We start from the raw sequence: 17,485 nt of genomic DNA, 5'->3' as shown, positions 1-17,485 counted from the left end.
TGTTTTATTTGGTTGTTCTATAGTATATTAGTATTAATTACACTACAGATGTTTTGTGTTTTCCTTTTGAAACTCAATGGAACCATAATGAACGGGTTAATTCTGTAGTCAGCAGAGTGGACACAGGAAGAACACCCCCAGAAGGTATATAATGTGAGTGAAATAGTATATGTATGGTGTGTAGTCATGGGAATTATTGTTGGGGCAAAAACAAGGCAGAACATTTTTGGTACACAGAACGATTAAATTGCTTGTCCAAAAAGAGTGGGAATACCTGGACAGACACCAGCATGATATAAAAAAAGACTTAACTGTATGTATGCTTCTCAGGATGATAATGTTTCCAAGTGGTTTTCAGTACCAGAAGTTGATGCTGTTGTGGCTAGTATCTCAGTCAGGACCACTATTCCACTGGAAGATGTAGGTCCGCTAAAAGACCCTATGGATAGGAAAATGGAAAGTTATTTAAAGAAACTTCATATTTCTCAGTTTCCATGGCATTTAGACTATGGACGGACATATTGCAAAAAGATGTGCAAGAGAAAGCTAATACACAATATTTAATGAAAAACCTTGACATAATATGAAAAGATATTGAATTTCTTTGTGAAGCTTCACTGGATGCAATTTTTCTTTTATTGAGATGTATGGCTTTAGTTGTGGTTGCCAGAAAAGCTTTCTGGTTACATCTATTGGCAACAAACTCACAATCAAAGAATCATTTAACCATGCTTCCTTTTGAAGGAGCTTGCCTGTTTTAGATAAACTTAATTAGAACTTAATGATTCAGAAAATCACTGGTAAATCACATCACTGGTCCAAAACAGGAGAACAAGGCATTTTACTCTTTCTGCAACAAGACAACACTTCAAAAGAAGCATGGAGTTAACACACAGGGAGGCAATCTTTTCTTCAGTATGGTACCAATCTTTCCAAATAGCTTTTCCATTCCTTTAGAGGTAAAGAAGTTTGGCCACAGCCAAAGGCATAGTAATGAATTTGTCTTGATTCAATCTTCACCGAGTCCTATTGTTGGCAGGATTTCAAACTATGCGGAGGTATGAATGAGGACCAATCAAGATTGCTGAGTTTGCTACATCATCAACAAAATAGAGTTTCACTTGATTCTCAGAAGAAATATTGTTGCATAGCCTTGGATACTATCCTCTCCAAATGAGCTGGAGGCATACAGCTTACAGATTTTACTGGTAGGAAAAGTAATTTCCCATGTTCTGACAGCACTAAAAGGTACCAGCTTCTATTTCAAGCTCTTCTTGGTAGAAAAATCTTTAGAAAGATCTTGAACCATTTTATATTTGAGGAGACTCAATCAATTCATTCATGCAATACACTTTGAATGGAATCAGTTAAATACATTCTACATTCTACATTAATTCCTTTCATAGATCTATAGGATGCTTATCTCTACATCAGAAACTAGGGTATAAGAGTCTGGCTTATCTGGTTGAAATACTTGTGACAGGAAGATCAAACCACGAAACAATACAACTCAGGTGCTACATTTTTACAAAAGTATAGATGGATCATCAATATTGCAGAAAGTCATCTTGTGTCTTCTCAACAGCTGCAGTTCTTGTGAGTGAAGATAGATGAAGCAACAGATATGGTGTCCTTACAGGTGGAAATATTCCTCAGGATTCAAAACTTGGCATATCACAGTGAGAGAAACTAGTCTCCATAAGATATTGTCTCAGTCTCCTGGGAATGTTATCCTCCACCTTAGTAATTCATCCATAGGCATGGCCTTCAATTAGATATATTGAATCAGTAGGACCGCAGTCATGCTTCTCTGGGCCATGTCATCAAACTTGCAAGAAGTACAGGGGGGCCTATCCACTGGTGGAAGGATCCAAATTTGATGAATCAGAGAATGCCCCACTCAGAACAGGAATGTATGGTACTCAACAGATAACAGCCGCCAGAGATGGGTTTCTCAACACATGGCTTCACAGAAAAAAATCTAAATGCAAACATTCAGGAGATGAGGACAGTATGTCATGAAATTCAGCATTTTCAAAAGAAACATTTCAGAATTGTGTCGTCAATCGGAAGGTAATTGCCTTCATAAATCAGGAAGGGGGTACCAGAAGCAACACCATGATGTCATGGGTGGAAAACAATCTTAAATCTCTTTGAGCACTTCATGTAGCTGGCAAAGACAACAATGTAGCAGATTGTCTCAGTCATTACCAGGCCCATCCTGAAGCATGATTAGGAAACAAGAAGGTCTTTTAGTTCGTGGTACAGAATTTTGGACTTCACAATAGACTTAATTGCATCAACTTGGAACACCAATGTATGCTTGTTTAATTCTTGACACAAGTACACCAGGACTGAAGGAACTGACATCCTGTCAGTGCCCTGAAACTTTCAGGTAGGACATGCATTCCCTCCATTTCCTCTCATTCCCTGCATCCTATGGAATATCAGAAAATAAGCATTAGTTATAGCAATTCTTCCATCCACTATAGAATTTAGAAGAGGCTCATTCTGTGGTGAAGACTGAAATTGGATAATTCAACTTCTGCTACAGTTCCACAGACACTTGACTTTCTAAATGATAGCTTAGACAACATAAGTGAAAGTTGTGATCTTATTTATAGATTCTTTCAAGCAGTAAAAGAGAATTAGGTCCCATATCAAGTCTCTTGTTGCACCATCTGATCTTAATATAGTTGTAGAGGCTCTAATATCTAGTCCCTTTAAACCTTTAAATAGTCTACACTTAAAATATAGCTTTTGTTTTAAGAATGAATACTACTTTCCTACCTAAGGTAGTTTCTTCTTTCCATAGCAATAAGGAAATCATACTTTCCTCTCTGCCCACAGCCAACTAATGCTAAAGAACAATTATATACTCTGGATCTGGCCACAGCAATCTCAATTTATGTTTCAAGAACAAAAGTAGTCAGGTAGAGGTTAAACTTTTTATTCTGTCTGCAGGGCCTCATATAGGGCATGCTGAATCAAAACAGACTCTTGCAAGATGGATCAGACATGTTAATGTACAGGCTTATAAGAGGAGAGGACATAAGACGTCAGAAACCCTAAAGGCGCATTCTACAAGGTGGCGCAAGCTTTAGTAGATGGCGTATGAAACACGGCATGGTGGTCATCACTTCACACTTTTACAAGACACTGTCTTCTGGATGTGACATCTTCTGCTGATGATCAGTTTGGAAGGAACAGTTTTAAAACAGTTATTCAGCAAAAGAAAATGATTTGTATGTTCATTGCATTAGTCAGTCTTAAGTATACTTAAACCCTTTTTCATTTATTGCTTTGGTATGTCCTATATGTTATGGCTGCTATAGAGTTTGAAGGGCATTATGACAATTATTACTGTCAAATTTAATTTCCTAGAAATACTCCATGACAGCCAATATTTTCCCACCCTTATCTTGAGTTTATATTTTGTTGGACAGTTTGGGGAATTCCTCAAAAACACGGAAGGGAAGAAGGAGTCACATTATATACCTTGCGGAAGTGTTAACGCTTTCCTCTCTCTACTCAGCAGAAGTTAACCCATTCATCATGGGTGCCACTGAATACTTCCAGGGAATTAAATTAATGGTAATAATCCTCTATTTGAAATCTTTGTTTTTCTTTACATTTTACAGTGTTCCTCTCCTCTAGTGTAACTGATAGCAGGACACTTTCTTCAAGAGATGAAAAGTTAAAAGAAGATCATACGCCAGAGGGTTTCCACTGTATTGGAAAGTCCTTCAGCATCCCTTGGGGCTCTCACTTGCATTTTTTGACCCTTTGGTGCCTTCAGACACAAGTGGTTGCAAATGATCTGCACACAACACCGTCCAGTTGTGTTGGTTTAGATGAAAGGCAAGACTTTGGGGAGAGTACTTGGACCTTGGGCTTCCCCTCAAAGTTAGATTATCACTGATGATACAGGATCTCAAATTAGGAAGCGCTTGTGTGGATGAACATTGAAAAACAAAATGTAAAAAAAACTGCTGTGCAAAATATTTGCCTCATTCCCCATTTGGCTGAGGAATTTTGCATGTTTTGGCAGCAGAATTTGGCTTTGGTTGAACTACACCACCCAACAGAATGACTTGACCATTATCACACCAGGGGGTAAATGTATCAAGCTGAGAGTTTTCCGGTGGGTTTGAAAAACCAATCAGATTCTAACTGTCATTTATTTAGTACATTCTACAAAATGACACCTAGAATCTGATTGGTTGCTATAGGCAACATCTCCACTTTTCAAACCTGCCGGCAAACTCTCCGCTTGATACATTTAACCCCAGATCTGTTCATCCTATAAATTCTACAAAATGTGCTGGAATACTGGACATTATTTATCGCCTACAAAATAGTGAATAGACAACTCAAAGGTATGCTATTCTGCAGACTTTATTTCCCAAGATATTGACAGCAAAGCATGTGGAGTATAATGCAGACTTACAATATAATATAAAGCTGATCTTTTCTTCCCATATTTCACTCTTGCCTGAATCTAGCAAATCTTGCAGTTTCTTCTATATTTGTATAGTTTCAATATTACTGAACAATATAAAGAATGGGTGTAATATATAAGACACATACCTTTGCAATATAATAATAATAATATACAGAATATTTCCTCTTTTACAAGATTTTTCAATAGATATTACACAGACGTGTAGCTGTACATCACAACAAACCATGTGGTCACTTACATGTGGTCAGCTATTCACTTGAATTTCTCTCCATTCAGCTTGGTCAAGCTTCCTAAAAGCTACACCTAGTATCTCACTGACAAGCCAATTGTTACCATTAAGATATATCACATTTCTTAATATAGTGGTGTATTAAACACTGTGATTATTGATTTTGATTATTATCAAAATCCAAATTTAAGAATACAGTGTGGAACAGCATTCAGCAGAACAGTCACCCACAGCAAACTCAAAGATTGTTTTATCAGAATTTCTCACCTATATGAAATTTCCTGTTTTGTCACAAAAATCTATTTGCATAAAGTTTCAAAACACTTCTGTTCATCTATAATGAACATTTGTAAATAGCCACTTCCTTTACCGAATCCAAGGAGCAGCTTTGGTGGCACTACAGAATGCAAGAGGGGAACCCACTGAAGGGGTTTTCAATATGCGATATACCAGTGGCACCGAGAGGGGGAAGTACAATGTACTGGTGCCCGGGCCTCCACTGGAAGCAGACAGGTAAATCATTTTCTTTTATAAATTACATTTTTATTTTCTTTTCTTTAAATTACATTTTTCTCCCCAGCGCTGCCGTGGGGGTGGGGGGTGTGGCATGATGTGCCTGGGGACGTTGTGATGTAACTGGGGAGGGAATGATAAATTTAATGTTTTATCATTATGTATGTGTTATATATTACATGATCTGTGTTATGTAATGTGTTCACTTATTGCTCATTTTCCATATTTCATGCACCTATACATTTTTCAAACAGGTCCTAACATTCCAGTATCCAGACAAGAATCCAGTAGCTGGTTGTGAAAACTGCAATAACTGGTAGTGAGAGCAACACCGTTTTAATACATAATATGTCATGTCTAAAGAGGAGCAGCCACACCCCATATTGACTACGCCCCCAACACTATGCGGCCACATCCCCTTCAGCGATGCGACCACTGCGCGCGCAGCGCCAGCCCTTTTCCTACTCATCTGTGCGGGTGGGTCCACAAATTTGCTCTATTGGGCCCAAATTCCTCTTGGCGGTCCTGAATATACCGCAAGGTCTACAAAGTGAATAATCCTCTAACTTTCTAACCTTCAAAGAAAGCCCCACATCGCCACATTAAAGAATGAGTGTACTTTAAAAAAAAAATTGTTTTATTTTAATTTAAAATTAAAATATACATCATGGCAACCCCCCCTTTTTACATGATCCCACTGCTTGATTCCCAGTGATGCCAGTCTTTATACCTTCCGTGACTGTTCTACCCCCTCCTTCACTTCACATTCCTCCAAATAATACAGCATGTCCCCTTTGCATAAACAGAGGAGGAACCTGACTAACTTTAATATTTATTTTTAGAGTAGGGCACCCATCAGAAATAACTTTACTGTGCAATTAATCCCACCTTTCTGCAATGAATCCCGCCTTCTGCAAAGGAGGATATGCCAAACCCCCCCAAAAAAAATGCCCCCTAAAAAACTTCTATTTTAATATTATTAACACTGCATTTTGTGCAGTGCATTAGTAGTCCCGCAGATTTCCAGTAGTCCCAGAACTCTGAAGGAGCCATGCTTCCTTGAAGAACACTAATGGAGCCATACTCACCAAAAATTAGGGGCAATATTGTAGGGTTCATTTTTGGTTACATGGATTTGATATTATGCTGATTTATTATGAGTAAAAAGTTTATACAGTCTTAATGTGATACACTAGTTGTGAATAACATTGTCCCATCCAGCATGGTCATGAATATCCAAAGAACAATAAAAGACGATTTGATGTAAAGCGCAACTACCTTATTTTGCCAACCCATATGCTTTGGTGAAAATCTAACCTCTCTTCTACAAGTTGAGGTGCACAGCATGAGCAAAGCTGATATTTCACTGTGCATCGGCCATTGTGCTTCATAACCTACATCCTGCACATATGGTTTGTCTATGGTGTTTATGTTCATCCTGTTTTAGTTGTCATTTACTTCTGAGACCATTGAGAGCATTGCACAAGAGTGAAATACAACATTCCCATTGCCAGTGTTTCTAGTTCATACTGCCCCCTGCGACCATTTTCATGGTCCCGATATCTGGACCATGAAAGGTGTGTGACCTACAGAGAAAGAGGCATTGTCGTATCTGAAAATGGCCATGATTTGGTTTGGTATAGGAGTGGTTTTGGTAGATTGCAGTGTGGTATATGTTATCCTGAATTTCCAGTTGATACTATTGGTGGGAATCCTGGCTTGTGCCAGAAGTACTGAGACGGCCAGTGACCAATGGGCTTTGTTTAGGTGAGTTATGCCAACGCACATGAAAATGTGACAGTTTAAAGAATTGTTTGAACACATTTCAAAATGGTATTTTATTAACCATTTAGAACACTTGTGGATGTCAGCAGTAATTGGCATTTTCTAGCACTACTATACATATAAATGATGTGTAGCTTGTATCATAGGATGTCCCTCCTTACGTTGCTTCCAGACACATGCACAAAAAGACCTTTTCATTGTTAGATTCTATAATGTCTATTCTATTTAGCGTGGGGTAAAGTAACCAGACTGCCAAATGACACAGCAACTAAAGCGTGCAGACTAGATGAAGGTACAAAGGCCCCCGAGCTAACCTGCTGCAGCAATTTTTAATTGAACAAATCTTCTGTGAACGTATAGCCTTGATTGTGAGCGCTGCAGAAATAAAGCTAGAGCAATGTAATATTCTTAAGTACAGCCTCTCTTTCCTGTGTCATCAGTGACTGATCTTGTGCTCTCTTAAAATATAAAGGTACCTAATGAGCCGGTCACACAGACTCCATATATTATGAATGATTTATAGTTATTACGGACCTGGTTCTATTCTGAGGAAACTGCTGTGACCTTGGCATTATTTATCATCGTTTGTAATCACAATTCATCAGTTTTATTGCAAAATAGCTTTTCGTTTTATATGTATAGTGTTAATTCTGCAGCCTTCTATTCTCACAGATATTCCAAATGCACACGGTAGCAAAATGGTTACAAAGTGATGTTGTACCAGTCACTACCTCTCTCCTTGCTTTTCCTTAAATCTTAATTTTTTAATATCCAAGTGCTATTTCTGAAAAGATAATAAAGCAGGCTTCATAAGCTTTAGCATTTCATTTTGTTCTCTATGTTGGTATTAATAAGAAAATACAATCTATAGCCTGTTTACTGCAGAAAAGGGAGATTGGATTTTTAATGGGGTATTTGTAAATTACTTTCACTATTTACAAACTAGCTCTGTCAAAATATTTCTCATTAAAGCTTTTGATTGATTCTGTTTTTGTTGTGTAACCTGCATCCTACAACTTGTGCAAAATAGAGAACGGAGAAAGTTTTCTTGCTATCTATCTACGGTTAATTGCAGAGGAAAGAGATTATAAAACATTACTGATTAGTTTGTGGGGATGCTGATATTAGAGTAATTTTAAAGGAGTTCTCCGTCTATATGGGTAAAATAAATTAAATGTATTTATAGCCTTATATAATATTAAAGTTCCTCAATAAAACCAGCCACCACCGCCCCACATTTTAAAAATTCCTATACCCCTTCTGATTGCAACCATTGTCTGCTTCCCCTGATCCAGCACAGGGACAAATGCAGGGTTTTGGGTTTCCGTGCCATGACGCCAGAGTGAGCATGACCACCATGCAAGGGGCGTGGCTATCAAGTTAGACAATGCTAGGCCGCTCTCCACCACTTGCCACCCCCTTCATATGCAGGAGCAAAGCTACGTGCCTTACTGTTAAGTGCACGCAGTTCCTGACTTACGAGCAAAACAGTGTGAAGCAAGACATATTTCCTGACTGTCCCTGCAGTCGTGACAAAGTCCTCACAGAGCAGGATGGTTACCCAAAACCAGGACTGCCTCACAAGAATCAGGACATATGACAGCCTGTACTGTTCGCTTACCAGTTCTTGCTGCTGTCACTACCAGTTGCTGCTGGTGACTAAAGCTCAGTAGCTGCTTGTCTGGATCCTGGAATGTTGGGCCACTGTTTTGTTGTTTTTTTTAAAAAAAAAGGGATACGTGTACAAAATATGTAAATCTCAGCAATGACTGAACACTGTACTAGCCCTAACTAGCTCCAACGTTAAATCAATAACACCAAAGTTTAGTAATTATGCCTCCTTTCCTGCAACTAGTTCCAACATTGAATTGATATCATTCACAATGAATAAATAAACCTATCCCCCAACCAGCCCAGACTTTAAATTATTAGTAATTCAATTTAATAAACCATACTTCTCTACAAACTTAGCCCCACAATTAATACACCCCAAAACACTTTAGCATTAAACAGGCCATTCACTAAACCTTTATTATTATGAATTATTTATTTAGTTATTTATAATGTGCCACAGATTCTGTAGCCCTTGATACAGAAGCAAGTGACTCATAGATGAGGTAATACATATAAGTATCACAGATGAGTGTGATCAATGCTATGGGGACTCACACATATTGCAGCAAAAGACATGAAAGGACCCTGCCCATGAGAGCTTACATTCTAAAGGGAGGGGTGGTGAGAGACAGTAGGACCAACTAGGAGAAAATGGAGATGGCAGGAGAAGGAAGAGGAGGTGATGGATAAGATGGACAGGAGATGGTATGATAGGTGAGCTTGAAAAAGTTGGTAATTAGAGGGATGGAAGGTTAGGGGAGAGTCAAGTGAGGTGGGGTATGGAGTTCCAAAGTTTGGGGGCAGCACGGCAGAAGTCTTGGAGGCGAGCATGGGAGGTGAATGGAGGGGAAGGTTTGAGCTAGAGCGGAGTGGCCGAGTGGGTAAGTACCTCAAGACAAGGTCAGATGTGAGGGGGAGAAGTTTTGGTGACAGCTTTGTAAGTGAGGGTAAGGAGCTTGAAATTCATTGTGGAACGAAAAAGGAACAAATGATGGGATTTACGCAGATTAGTAATAGAAGAAGAGCAATGGGATAGGAAGATGGGCCGAGCCACAGCATTCTGGGTGGATTGAGGGTTCGAAAAGTTAGAGACAGGAAGGCCGGTGAGAAGGAGGTTGCAATAGTCGAGTCGAGAAATGATGAGTGAATAGACCAGGATTTTGGTTGTTTCCTGAGAGAGGAAAAGATGGATTTATATGATGTTACAGAGTAGGAAGTGCCAAGATTTGGTGAGGGATTGGATATGAAGTGTAAAGCTGAGGGCAGAGTCAAGGGTGACTTCAAGGCAGCGCACTTGGGTGACAGGAGAGAGAGTTATGTTGCCCACCAAAAGAATATATTAGGAGAAATAACAACATTGGTAGCAAGATAGATGATGAGCTCAAATTTGGAGATGTTGAGTTTGAGGAACGCTGTGACATCCAGGTAGTTAGAGCAGAGACACAGCTTGATACTCGGGTTAGGAAGAAGGGAGAAAGGTCAGAGGAGGAATGATAGATTTGTCTGTCATCAGCATAGAGGTGGAATTGGAGGCCAAATAATTGATTAGGTTCCCTGCAAGAGCTGGTGTAGAGAGTGAAGAGCAGAGGGCCAAGAACAGAGCCTTGTTAGAGTTAGAGTTAGAGTTGGGAACAGAGATGCTATAGGAGAGGCCAGAGAGGTAGGAGGTAAACCAGGAGAGAGCAGTTTTGTGAAGAGTGGTGAAGAGAAGAAAATTATAGATGGTGTCAAAAGTCTAATAGGTTGAAGAGTATGATAAGGGAGAAGTGACCTTTGGACATTGCTGAAAGCAAGTCGTTTGTCACTTAAGTGAGGGCAGTTTCAGTTGGGTGAAGGGGACGGAGGACACAGTAGAGAATTAATAGTAGCAAAGAGGCGTTGGGGGCTGTTGAACAGGGAGGAGATGAGGGATGTGAAATAAGTTTGTTTGGCAAGGGAGAGGGCAGAATAGTACAAGGAAAGAATAAATGGAAAATGGAGGAAGTCATTGATGGAGCGGAATTTCCTCCATTGGCGTTCAGAGGACCACCAGCACTTTGAAGGAGACGAGTAAGAGGAGAATGCCAGGGTTGGGGTTTAGATTGGCTGGGCCAAAGTGGGGTGGCTGGGGCTGCAGCTTCAAGGGCAACAGACAGTGTACAGTTGTAAAGACAGAGAGCGGCGTTGGGGAATGACAGGGAAGAAATTGGAGTGAGGAGGGTGTCAAGGAGGGATGCAAAGAGCATGGGGTCAATACTGTTTAGGGGACGCTGCATGCAAGCAACTTTGGGTGGGAGGGGAGGCAAGGGGTAAAGAGAGGGTAAAAGAAAGGATTGTGGTCAGAGAGGGGAAGACAGATTTAGAGAAGTTGGAGATGTCCCAGAGATGAGAGAACAGAGCCAAGGGGAAGATGGATAACAGCAACACGAAGGTGGAGAGGGGAGAGAGGTGGATGGAGTGAACTTCAAAGGAGGATAAACAGAGCGAGGGTTCAGGACACCTAAACCTTAAATGAATAGGCATCCATGACCCCCATAAATGAAGAGCTCCAACCTTTAAATGATTAACCCTCACTCTCATCATTGACTTATTAACCCTCATCACCTCCCACATTACATATATTTATAAATTTGAGTGGGTGCCACCACACTGCTTGCTTTGCCAGTGTAAGATGAAGTATTACAAACTGCAATGGAACAATGTTCACAGCAACAAATGTATCATGGAACAGATTGTAATAATTTTTGATTTTTCCAATATTTTTTTACCTAGCACATATGGAAGTACACTTACTCAGCAAGAACAACCATGCTTTTGCACACAAATATAAAGTATATATAAAAATATCAGCTGTTTTTCACCAATCCAGGCACACAACACTCATACAAACACAAGCACATGCACACTCACCTGAGTGCACACATTCATGTAGCTCCCTTATTCACCATTACATCGCTAAGGATCTAAGTGTGATGAAACACACAGAAGAATTTAAGTTAAATGGTGAAAATAAAATAAATCTATTACAGAGTCTATCCAGCTTGATAAAATTTTGGAAAGATGTGTGCACAATCTAGGCTTGCATAAATCAGTTTATATAATGCAATAACAGTAAGTAGATACTTAATCCAGAATTTAAGAGCTCCCTGTATCTCCCACACTTACCTTCTTTGAAATCAGGGGCAGTCTGGGCTGGGGGACAATATTGCCCCATCCCCTCCGGGCTAAAATTTGCCAGCCAGCCCCTGTGCAGCACCATATGTTGCAGAGGCAGACTCTTCTGTCTAAATCTCTTGCAGCCTTCATAAGTGGAACAGAGTGAATGTCAGGTAGTATCAGCAGGGACAGGAGGGAAGGAAGGAGAGGAGCCGATGATGATTTGTGGCCCAATACAGTAAGGTGGCTGGTCCCATGGAAAGGGGTTTACTTGCGGGCAGTAAAACAACCTGGGTACTCAACAATCCTGTTCCCGTGCCAGTGAAGGGGGGTTCAGGGCAACTGGAACCCCCTTTCCCCCCCAAGTGCACACCTGGGGAGACTAATATAGCTGCCAATGCAATACAGTCTCTCTAAGCTGGAGCACATTTTCATTTCATCACTCATGCTTGATCCTGAGAAAAGTTTCATCTGCTCTTTGATCTGGAGTCCTCCCTCCATGGCAGGGGAAGGAGGTTTTGATTGTGTTGTGAAAGAGCATGAAGAGAACAGAGATGTTCCCAAACCTCTCTGCTCATATGTCATGTGACTGGCTGCAATGGTAGTAACAGGCCACTTAGCAATCTGTAAATCATTAATAGCAACTTAAAGAAAAATAGTAAGGATGACAAAACAACAGAGGTCTCATGTAGAGTTTGGCAAATGTGCTCCCCGAATGTACGCAGGAAAAGACACAGGCAAGAAAAAGTGCATTTCTGTGCATATGTTCAGAGACATAAAACAGTAAAACCATAGTATTTGCGTCAGGCATAGAAGTGTATACTTATGCCCCACGATAGCGAATAGTGTCATGACAGTTAGTAATCAATGCAAATCACATTTTCAATAGAAATGTAATTAAATGCAAACACAAATACAAATTAAATTAAAACTAAATTACATTAAATAGAAATTAAGTTAAATTATAATAACATCTGTTTTCCCCATTAGAAAAAATAAAATGAGAATCTTCCTGGAAATGTCAAGCAATGCAAATAGAAGATGGCAGAATCCTATAATATAGCTGCAAATCTAATGACTTAAGTGATATCAGTTAGAGGGGTCAAGATGCAATCAGCCAATCAGAAGCAGCCAACTAGTACTGCTCATAGTCATCATTAGATTTCATGGCACCAGTTCTCCAGCACATACAAAAGATTCAGCTCCAGACAACCAAATATGTCTCCCTGAGTTGTCTTTATGTAAACATGACCTTACTGTACTCTGCCTATGCTTGTCTGCCTCTTCCCTGCCCTGTTCCACCTCTCCAGGTAAAAGGAGTTGTGCTACTTGTGGCAAAATCTTGACACTGATACATACTTTTTTTGGTATCTATGCCCAGAATAAAATATAAATAGACTTATATCCAGAGGCTGTGCAGCGACAACCCCAATTCTCCATTACTTGGTGGCTGGCCCCTCCTCCGGGACCAGCCTCCCTCCATCATTTGGCTGTGGATCTTATGACCCATCTCTCCTCTCCAGGGCTGCCAAGAGGAATTCAGGGTCCGGGTACAACAAATTCATGGGGCCCCCCTCATAGTCGAGTAAGCCTAACGGCGGCGCAAAAAATTTCGAGGCTACGGTCATACATTCAGGGGCGTGGCAATGGCCCGTTGGGGCGTGGTTAGCCTAACGCCGGTGCAATTTTTTTGGGGGGTGTGGTCATACATTTGGGGCGTGGCAAGGCACCGTTGGTGCGTGGCTAGCACATCAAAATCACTAGGTCCTGAATTCACCAGAGCGTCACATATGTCCCAGCACTCCTGACTTTTAAGACATCTAGCACCACAGTGTAGTATAGAAAGAATGCAGTGTGTACACAAGGAGTTCAGTCTTGGCCTGCACCTTACATTGGGCACAACACTCACCAAAAATTCCCATTGTCCCTACTAGAATCACAACATTTCACACACTGTGCTGCTCTCTCCTACCTGTTCTTCTCACTTTCTCCACCTGTGACTGCTGCTTTCTTTAGTTGTGGCTTGTCCGGATCCTGAAATGTTGGAGGACCTATTTGGGAAAAAAAATGCCTACATTTAGAAAATTACAGTCAGCCCCGGCGTTAAAACAATAGCACCCACGATTAATAATTAGGCCTTCCTCCAGCCCCAACATTAAAATAATAGTATTCACATTTAATAAATAAACCTATTTCCCTTCCTGCAAACAGCCTACAATACCTATTTCCCGCAACCATCACTGCCATTAATAAATTCATAGTCACATTTAATAAATAGACCTCATTCTCCCTAAACTCACCCCCATATTCAATAGCCCCCAAACCACCCCATCTTAAATTAATAGTCCCCACTATTAAATGTGCCTCTCCCCTTTTTTTTAACTCTGTGCTTCTCTCCCCTTTTTTATTTATACTGTTTCTCTCCCCTTTTTTATTTATTCTGTGCGTCTCTCCACTTTTTTATTTATTCTATGTTTCTCTCCCCTTTTTTATTTATTTTATGTTTCTCTCCACTTTTTTATTTATTCTGTTTCTCTCCCCTTTTTATTTTAACTCTGTGCTTCTCTCCCCTTTTTTATTTATACTGTTTCTCTCCCCTTTTTTATTTATTCTGTGCTTCTCTCCACTTTTTTATTTATTTTATGTTTTTCTCCCCTTTTTTATTTATACTGTTTCTCTCCCCTTTTTTATTTATTCTATGTTTCTCTCCCCTTTTTTATTTATTCTATGTTTATCTCCCCTTTTTTATTTATTCTATGTTTCTCTCCCCTTTTTTATTTATTGTTTCTCACCCCTTTTTTATTCTATGTTTCTCTCCCCTTTTTTTATTTATTCTGTTTCTCTCCTCTTTTTTATTTATTATATGTTTCTCTCCCCTTTTTTATTTATTGTTTCTCTCCCCTTTTTTATTTATTGTTTCTCTCCCCTTTTTATTCTATGTTTCTCTCCCCTTTTTTATTTATTGTTTCTCTCCCCTTTTTTATTCTATGTTTCTCTCCCCTTTTTTATTTATTCTCAGCCTCTCTCCCCCATTGTTTTACTCCCCCTTCTTTATAGCACTGTCCCTTTCCTCCCCTTGCATCTCTGTTTCTTTACTTACCTCCTGTCAGCTTCTTTTTTTTTCTCTTCTTCTCTTCTTTCTTCTAGCTTTGTCTTGTCCGGCGCTCCTCACTGACTGACGGGCGTGACTTGATGACGTCATGCCCGGCAGTCAGTGTGAATGGAGGAGAGGAGGGACGCGGCGCCGCGGTCACGTGAGTATTTTTTTTGTTGTTTTTTTTGTTTTATTGTTCCAGCTCCCCCCACCAACGAACCGACCCCCCCCCCCACCGTGGAAAAAGAAAATACATTAAAAAAACGCAAGATGAAAAAAAAATAATTAAAAATTAAAAATTAGAACCGAGGGCCCGGCCCGGGCCTGGGTAAAATGTACCCACTCCCCCCCTCTCGGCAGCCCTGCTCCTCTCTCCCCCTATGTGTGGCTGACTCCTATCGGCGCAGGAAACCCGATGTCACATGGAACGCACACCACGTAACAGGCGTCATCCCATGTGTTTAGAGCAGCTCTCCTACACATCATGCATGGAATAAGGTAAGTCTGAGGAGGGAGAGGGAGTATGTTAATATAATGCGTGAGGGAAGTGGATGATCTTAATATAATGTGTGAGGGAAGGGAGTGGGGGGCCTTAACATAATGTGGGAGATAGCCTATTAATGGTGAAGTGTAGGTTAAGGCTAATTATTTAATGGGTGCTATTTTATTTGTGGGGTAAAATGGTGGGGCAATTTAATTTATTGGCAGGGCTATTTCATAGTAGGGAATATCAATTTAAAATGGCCTACCTTTAATTTAGTGCTGGGGTGGTTTGGGAGCTATTAATTGAATGTTGTGTGAAATGGTTATAAATTATTAAACGTAAATGTTATTTATTTAATCCTGTGGCTGTTTATAGGGAGGAAAATAGGTTTATTTTTTAAATTAAAATGCTTTTAATTTAATGTCAGGGCTGATCAGAGGGAAATAGGTTTATTGATCAGATGTGAGTACTATGATTTTAATGTTGAGGCTGGAGGGAGGCCTAAGTATAAAACATGGGTGCTATTGATTTAATGCCGAGGCTGCTTGGAGTTTTTTAAATTTCATGTAACCATTTTTTTCAAATAGAGCCTCCAACATTCCAGGATCCAGACAGGCAGCAACTGATCTAAAGAAACCAGCAGCCACAGGTGGTGAAAGTGACAAGAACAGGTAGGAGAGAGGTAGGAGAGAGCAGGACAGTCTGCCAACTGTCCTGAATCTGGTGGGGCAGCCTAGAATTTGGGATTTAATCAGGATTTGGTCCGACTGCAAAGACAGTTGGGAGGTATATCCTGCTTCACACTGTACTGCTTGTGAAGTCAGAACTGCTTGCACCTAACAGTAGTGCACGCAGTTTTGCTTGAGTATTTGTCTAAAAAGATAACCATGTTACATCATAGGGGCACTTCTGTCTTAAGCAGGGCCATCTTACCAACATTATGGGCCCCCTGGCAAAGCAGTCCACTGGAGCCCCTACTGTCTTGAGGGAAGTAACAGCGCAAAGCCAACTTCCGGTTTCGGGGGTCTGGCCATGCGCAGTAGTGCAAATTGGACATTGGAGTCCTGCCCCACTGTTTCCTCCTAGACCACCAGGAAACTAGCGGTTGCCATGGAAATATGATAGGAGATGGAGAAAAGCGCTATTTAATACCAAGAAAGAGCTCTGCCTATGGGGCCTTCTTGCCCTTAGGGCCCCCGGGCACTTGCCCATCGTGCCCAGTAGGAAAGACGGCCCTGGTCTTAAGTGCCCCCGGGCACCCTAGAATCTTAATCCAGTTCTGGGCCAGGGTGTCAGATTGACACCCAGTGCTCCGCTAAAGCCCTTTTGCTGACAAAAACATCTGTTCTTTTTTAAAGCAAAATGGCTTTCTGCACTTTTATAAATCAGCCCGTGTGTTCAGTACTGTAATAGAACAATATTATATAATCTATTGCCATAATATGATATAAATATATACCCCATTATATTCAGCCAGGTATGTAAAGAAAAAGTTGCTGTAGGGGGGTGGAACATATAAAATAAAATGCAATATAAAGTGAGATTTGTTTTTTGTTGCATTATTTATTTTCATTATTTAAGATTTATCATTTATAATAATAAAGTACAGCAGGATTAAGCAAGACTAATATAGCCTCATTTTTTATAAACATATATTGTATCGAAAACCACCCTTTAAGGATGGACCGCTTCTTATAGGCCAGTGCTGTGTGCTTGCTCCCCAGGCTAAAGTCTGCCAGGTAGCCCCTGCTATATATTCAACTGTACCTGGGCCCCCAGGTGTTTACAAAGTGTCAACCTGAATGATTTAGGTTTAAACCTCAAAAATGGAATTGCAGCTTTAAGTTTCAAACAAACAAAGTACTGTTTGTTGACCACTGTTTAGCTATTATACAACTTGAGAACATAAAAAGCTCAAAACAGGCATGGTAGAGAGAATTAAACTATGTGCCTAGATTTGCACAGGAGTACCTAGATTTCTACCAGAGAACATGGTTTGCATGAAGGCAATGTTTGCAGTGGACCAGAAGATTTCATCAGCTGACAGGAGAAGTTGGGTAGAATGAGGGTGTTATCATCTAAGTAAGGAGCAGTGCAAAAACTAAAATATAAGTTTTGCAGGGCAAGATTAATGAAATGAGATAAAGCATTAGAGAGGGTACATTT

Source organism: Mixophyes fleayi, chromosome 6, assembly GCF_038048845.1.
Source record: "Mixophyes fleayi isolate aMixFle1 chromosome 6, aMixFle1.hap1, whole genome shotgun sequence".
NCBI lineage: Eukaryota > Metazoa > Chordata > Amphibia > Anura > Limnodynastidae > Mixophyes > Mixophyes fleayi.
This window is presented reverse-complemented; position numbering follows the sequence as displayed.